This window comes from Rousettus aegyptiacus, unplaced genomic scaffold, assembly GCF_014176215.1.
Source record: "Rousettus aegyptiacus isolate mRouAeg1 unplaced genomic scaffold, mRouAeg1.p scaffold_m13_p_20, whole genome shotgun sequence".
Classification (NCBI taxonomy): domain Eukaryota; kingdom Metazoa; phylum Chordata; class Mammalia; order Chiroptera; family Pteropodidae; genus Rousettus; species Rousettus aegyptiacus.
Window position 1 is genome coordinate 918955 of NW_023416296.1, and position 7131 is coordinate 926085.

The following is a 7131-nucleotide window of genomic DNA, read 5'->3' on the forward strand; positions in this document are numbered from 1 at the left end:
AGCGGCGTCCTGTCTGCAATGGCTGAACGTGTTGAGCCTAAGGGGAGGCCCAACAACCCTTGGCTGAGCAAGTTCATTTGTTTTAGTAACTGTGCTCGAACCTTTACTTTGTGTCCATGTTTTTTGTTTGTTTGTTTGTTTGTTTGTTTTACAGTATTTCACTTAACTCTTCAAAACAACACCTTGAAATTGGGTTCACTGGCCCCTTGAAATTGGGTTCACTGGCCTGGGTGTAAGTTGCATGCTGGGAAGCTGCAGGACCAGGACCCAAGCAAGCTCTGCCCTTCTGATCTCCGCAGTTTGCCTCCAGGCTCCCTGGGCAACCAGCCCCAAAAGGCACATTTGGGGGAAAAAAAGCTAGCTGCGTGTGACAGCATTCCCCAAGGAGCCATGTAGGAGTCCAGGCTCAGCCAGGACAGCGGAGAGGCCCTGAGGGCCAGCACTCAGGACTCAGCCCTGTCCGGGAGCCCCGTGGAAACCTACCCACAGGACATGAGCTTCGGACAGGAATAGACGGCCCCGCAAAGAGCTGGGTGCCACTTCTCAGGAAGGATGAACAGGTGCTCGGCCTGGAGGGTGGACCGCCACTATGGCGAGTCGATACCCTACTCTGATTGTTACAGGTCATTTCAGGGTTGCAGAAGCTGGCCTGTCCAGTTCTAGAATATCAAACATGGACGTTTGTAGACGACGTAGGACCCTAGACAACAGGCCAGAATGTAGGGGGGGCCAAGTCACAGTGCGGATCCAGGCTGAGGCCAGAGAAAACTGTTCCTGGAAGAACTTCAGAAGCTAGCTCCCAGGTGGGACACCCCACTCCAGAGCAGCCACCCGCAGTCAGTCCCCTGAAGGAGAGCTCAGCCTCCTTCGGCGGACCTCTGGCCAGGCTGGGAGCTGGACTGGTGGAACCTCTGGGCAGAGAGGAAGTCGGCCTAGCAGGTGGCCTTTCTGGAATATGGAGAATGCTGCACCCGCTCCCCAGTCGTTACCCCACCCATCCGGTGGCACCTATGACTTCTTTAAGGTGGTGTCAACAGAAGTGAGAGAAGCCTGGTTCCAACGAGTGGTCAGAGGAAACAGCACGTGGGGACAGAATGAGACTGCAGAGGTGATTCCTGCAGGTACCAGCGCAGGGGCGAGCTGTGGCACAGCGCGCAGGCGCAGAGACAAAGCGCAGCCGGCACCGAGGACGTCCCCCCGCAGCCCACGCAGAAACACGCGGGAGCATTCCAGAAGCAGCAGCCCTGGCCCGGCGTCGCAGACCTGATCTTTAACACACTGTGTCCTCGGCGTCCTTTCCTGAGTCGTCCGTGGCAGGGAGCCCGGCTTGGCTCCTGGCAGTGGTGGGGGGACACAGGGTCCCCTGCCTGACCCGGCCAGTGATGTCGGCACCTCGGCAGCTCCAGCGGCCCGCAGGACAGCCTCCTTTTCAGGGTTTATTTTTGCTTCTCTGTGCGGTCAGCGCTGTCTCAATAAAAGGAAAAGACTGTGCAACTACCTCAAAGCGGGTCTGTCTCAACGTCATGGAAGCCTGGGGCCCCCTCTCTGCGGCCCTCTTCTCGGCGGCCTCGCGTCCAAACCACACCCCGCTACTGACTCTTTCGTCACCCCGTCTCTTGCCTTCTCCACCAGAGTTTCTCGGGATCCCAGAAAGGAATCTTGTTCCCATCTGCCCCGGTGTTCCAGTGAGATAGTCCCCTTCAGGAGAAATGGCCCCGTCCCCCTCGTAGCTGCCCTGACCCAAAATCAAGGCGCCATCTTCCCTAGTTCCCTGTCACATCCACCCCAACAGCCCCATTCTGCTCCCCCAAATCCCACAACCCACTGGGCTCCCGCCCTGGTCTCCCTTTCTCCCTGCCTCTGGCTCCGTCCTCAGCCAGAAGGGACACCCTTGCCCCCCTCCCCTCCCTTTAACCCCCCCCCCCTACTTACAGCACCCTGCCTCTCTGAAGGGCCCCGCAGGCCATGGTCTCCCTGAAAATGCCCCCCTGGCTTTGACCTCCCTGGTCCTCCTCCCTTAGCCCCTCGGCCTGCAAGGCGCTTTACCGCATCGCGGCCTGTCCGCTGCTCACTCTGACTCCCCGCCAGACCTCTCTGCCTGGGGGTCTCTGGCGTCCACACCTGGTTCAGGCTGCTAAAGACAGTTCTTCGTTTTCCCTCTGACTCAATCTTTTGTCGCTGGAGGGCGCTCACGGACAGCGAGGGCGCTCGAGGCTGCTCCGCCCGGCTGGGGACCGGGCAGACGCAGGCTGCAGGAGGATCCCGGCGTCGGTCCTTCTGGAACCCCAGTATCTCCAGCCATCGCTCGACTCAGCCCACATGGGAGCCACAGGAAGGCCTCGGCGCCCGGGTTCTCGGTTCTGGCACAGTGGGGGAAGGATGGCTTCCGGGATGAGCCAACACCCCCGCCGCAGGTCGCCTGCACCCCATCCTGGGGCCCTCCAACAGCGCTTACTAGCGAAGCGCCGGGCTTTGCGCTCTGAGTACCCAATGCCCCGGATGTGCATTAGAGCAGATGGCGACCTGTGAGCAGTGGGTAGGGGCTCCTCCCAGCGCCTCCAGTGACAGTCCCTGCACCTGGAGCTCCAGGGCCCACCGCATCCCAGCCCTGCCTGGCCCCAGTGCAACGCCCTAATCCCGCAGGCATCCGTGTGCCCGGTGGCAGGCCTTCTTTCCTAGACTGGTCATGGAGGTCAGCTGCCGGCCCCACCCCCACACCCCCGTTGCCCCACTGAGCCTCCCTCAGCCCGGGGAACCTGCCCTGTCAGCCCTCTCCCCACAGTCCCCTCTCCTCCCAGCCCCTGCCCCGCCTGAGTCCAGCTTCATTTCTGGGTGGGAGGCCCTGATCACAGTCCCCAGGCAGGTGGCTAGCCTTGGAGGTGACTTGGGCAAGGCGGGCTCTTCAGTCTCCTCACCTACAATGGGGTCACCTCGGGGTCTTTGAGGGCTCACAGGGGAAGCACCAGGGACGCCTGGTAGCGCGCACTCAGGAGAGTCCAGGGCCCCGGGGTACATAGGGGCGGCGTGGACGGCTCGGGTATCCCGGTTGGGTGCTGCGATGAGGGCGTGGGCACCGCGCAGTGCGCCCCCGGCGGGCGGAGGCTCGGAGCCCTGGGCTTAGGGTGCCTGGGTCCGGGCGTGGGCACCGCGCAGTGTGCCCCTGGCGGGCAGAGGCTCGGAGCCCTGGGCTTAGGGTGCCTGGGTCCGGCAGGCACCAACCAAGTCCTGAGTCTGTCCCAGCCCTTCCTGCCCGCACCCAGTTCCGGGGAGCCATGGGGAAGGGCGGCGGCTCCCACTCCTCTTCTTGGGGCCCCTCCAGCGCTTCCAGAAAAAGCAACCATGGGAAGGAGGCGCCTACTTCAGGGCGCACCGAGACAGGCTGGAGCCTCAGCGCCCAGTGGGCTCCATCCCCCCCCCCCCCGCACCGGTATTGAGACAGAGGCAGGCGCCTAGCCCCGCCGGCCTGCCCCCGGCGCCCCCGCGCCTCCTCCAAACCCGGTGGGGCTGCTCGCGCAGGATGCGGGTCGCAGGCGCCTCCTGCGCGCATGGGCACCTGGACGCATGTGCTTCAGTTGCACTGCTCAATGGAGGAGACTTGGGACCGGCCACCCTGGGCGCTGGCAGCAGGGACCTGGCCCGCTGGGACGGTGGCCGCCTCCGCCCCCAAGACCTCGCCCTTTGACTGGTTTAGGGACATCCGCGGTTTACAGTGGTTGGTTGAGTCTCTACGGGGCCTTTCGGCGCCTGCAGGTCTCCTCAAATCCGGCACAGACGTTGCTTCCTGCGGGACAGCGCCGCACGGCCGCAACCTGCACATCTCTGCGCAGCCGCAAACTATCTGGGGGTGTGGAGTCCCCGAATTAGCAAACTGTTGCGGTAAAACGATGGGTCAGACTCCCGATGGTGGGGACGTCGTGGGGAGATCCGGGGGAAGTGGGCTGGGTGGGGCCGAGGCCTCGGGAGGACATTGCCCAAGGCCCGCACCACAGAAGGCAGGGGCGTGGCCGTGGCCCTCCGGGGCTGTCTCCACGGGTGGCCTGGCCCTGTCGCCCTCCAGGGCCCGCCCCAGAGCCCCACGCCCACCCTTGGGCTGCGTTTCTTTCCTCTCGTTCTCCCAGCTCCTTACTGGGCGGGATTCTGGGGGTTTGGGTCCATTTGGTTTGGTTTTGTGTTTGATTAACTTGATTTATTGCAACATCCTTTGTAATTGTAGAACTCATCCGTGGCTGTAGTAAACGATTCAGAAAATACAGAAAACTATTTTAAATATTAAAACTCCTTTGATCCCATTGCTCATGCTCAGAGATGCCCGCAGTGCACCGGGTCTGGGCAGTGTGTGTGTGTGTGTGTGGCGGGGGGGGGGGGGCACGCGGTGTGTAGAGCCAGTCCTTGCCAGCGACCACATTTTCTCTGTCCCTGTCAGGCAGCCCGTGTAGCGTGGGATACTCATTGTCGTGGAGGCGTGGAAGGGGTTCTGTCTTCCTGGTGACCACGCGGCACACAGCTGGGGCCTCAGCTCCATCCACCTGCCTGGCCCCAGGGACACAGCATTGGGGCGGGACCCTCCAGGAGGGGAAAGCAGGGGGTGGCTGGAAGGGCTTCAGAGTCGCCTGTTGGGTGGGACAACACAGGTGTGTTCAGGGATGAGGCGAGGCAGGCAGGTTGAAGGGTGGGCTCCCTGTGCACCCCGCCAGGGCGGACGTGGGGAGTAAAGCGGGGAGCACCTGTCAGGCTCCTCCGCACCCCCAGGCTGCTCGAGAGCCACCTGCCGCTGCGGTGGGCAGGGCCCGGGCTGCCCCTGGGAGGCCTTGGCGCCCAGGCCTCGCCCCGCCCTCCCGCCTCTCGCTCTCAGGCTCTCAGCGCTCAGAGAAGGCCGGGGTCTCGGCCGCGCCGCGTTTGTGGGAGGAAGTGGGGGCGGAATCCGACTCTGACTCAGGAAGAACCCGATGCGGGAAAACTAAGTCACTCCTCCAGGTTTGAAAGTTAAAAGGTAGAAGCAGAACATTCAATGAGAAGAAATTTCTCTGTGAGCCCCGACATAGACCCTCCCCTGAAAAGGAAGGGAAGGAGGAAGGAAGGAAGGACAGAGAGAGAGTGGGGCGGGGCAGGGAGAGGGAAAGAGGGAAGGAGAAAGCCCGTGACTTGATGCCGGCGCCGCGATCTGTGGCCGTGTGTGGTCCTTTTTATTTACACGTCTGCGTTTCTGACACCTGCTTGGCAGGGTCCTTTCACATGTCCTCGTTTTTCCTCACAAGACGGGGGTGGGGAGGAGGGAAACTGGGGCCCAGGGAAGGAAAGGGCCCCGGAGTTGTCAGGGCGCCCCCGCTGCTGGTGAGCTCCGTCCTCGCCTCGGCCTTCTGTCCCCCAGCCGGGCCCCTGGGGCAGGAGGGGCTTAGGAAGCACCCGTGGAAACCGCGCCCTGCAACCCGGGTCGGGAGGCGCACGCCCGCCCTGACAGACGGGGCTCAGACCTCGGTGGGCAGCCATCCCCCAGGGCCCCTCGACATCCAGCACTGGCGTGACCAGGAATCCAGCGGGAAGTGCCCCTTGGATAAGTGCCGGGAGGAGTGGCCCGGAGGAGGCTGGGTGGGGCCAGGCGGGCCCCGCGAGCCGGCCTGGCCTTCGAGGTGCGGTGCGTGGACATTGTATCCTCTCCACAGCTTCCTGGAGTTGACTTTTGCTCTGTAATCTCCTTTGGACTTAAAGGCCGCCTTCCTCCCGCTGACAGGTCTGTAAGAGGCTTTTCAGTGTGACCTTCCACGTGGTCGAGCCTGTTTTGATGAGGGCCAGGGACCCCTGCTCAGGTCCAAGGCCAGCCGCCCACTCCCGGTCTCCCGGGGTGCCTGACGCCTTCCTTTGGGCGGGTCAGGGAGGCGAGAAGGCACCCCCTTCAGCTCCATCCACGGAGGGAGGAAGCAGAAAGAGGAAGGCAAAGGAGAAGCTGCGTGAAGTGTGGCTGGCGGCTGGCGGGAGCTGTGGCCTCGCGCCCGGGCGGCTGGAAACTCCCAGGCCTTTGGCAGCTGCTCCCTCCTTTCCAGGTCACCTGGCTGCCCCCCGAGGTCACACTCAGGGACCTCGGCCGCCCAGGCGCTGGTGGCTTTCTGCCTATCTTGTGCCTTTGCAGGAGATGGCTGAGAAAGTGCTGTTTGGGGCACCTCTGCTCGGTTCCCCACCCCCAGCAGAGCCGCCTGCCTCCCCCTGCTCCCCCTGCTCCCCCACAGCTGCCTTTGACAGCTCCTCCTACCCTGCCTCCCCCAGAGGGGCAACAGCTGAGTTAACACTGCACACGGAAGTTAGAGGAGGAAGAAATTTTAAAACACCAAAAAAAAAAGCAAAGACGGGGGAGGCCGAGGAGAAGAGCTTGGGTAGGGCTGCTGGGGGCGTTGGCAGAGGCCGGGGGAGGGGTGAGAGGGGGAAGTTGGGAGCCAGGGAAGAGCCGGGAGCAGGGAGCAGAGGACAGCCTCGCCTCCACCTGGAGGCCCTTGAGTCACCTGGGGTGAGACTGCTTTCTCCTTTTGGGTGACAGGTGATGGGCAGTGCCTTCTCCGAATGCCCCCGTTGGGAGCTGGACCCCAGGCCCTTCCAGTGATGGGGGACCCCTAGCTCAGCTCACCCACACGGCATTCTGGGCTGCAGGGCCAGGGCCCTGACAGGCGCCCCGGCCTCAGTGACCTCTGCCGCCCCTGCCCCGGAGTCTCCGTCAAGGGCGTCTGGGTCCCCTCGCCTCACATTCCCTATCGCGAAGACACCCCTTCAGACCATCGCACAGGAGCCCCTTCCGGGGTCTCGGGCTGCCTGTCCTGGGGACATGGCGGGGTGGGGGGTGGGGCTGGGGGTGCCCGGCCAGCGTCAGGACGGCAAGGAGAAGGCGGCGGCCACCCCTCACACCTCCTCCTGCCCTCTGCTTGCACCCGGCTGCCCCCGCACCCCCACACCTGGGTGACGCTCTGGGGGAGGCCTCTCGTTCTGGCTGGGCAGCCGTCATGTTCCGGAGGCCCCTGGGCAGGCCCCTCAGCGTCAAGCGGGGCGAGGGTGCAGTCACGGCGCCGAAGGACTCTGCGGGGCGGCAGATGGAGCTTCCTGGCTGAAGTGGGGAAGGTTATTCCCGGAGTCCTGCCCCGAGCCTCGCGC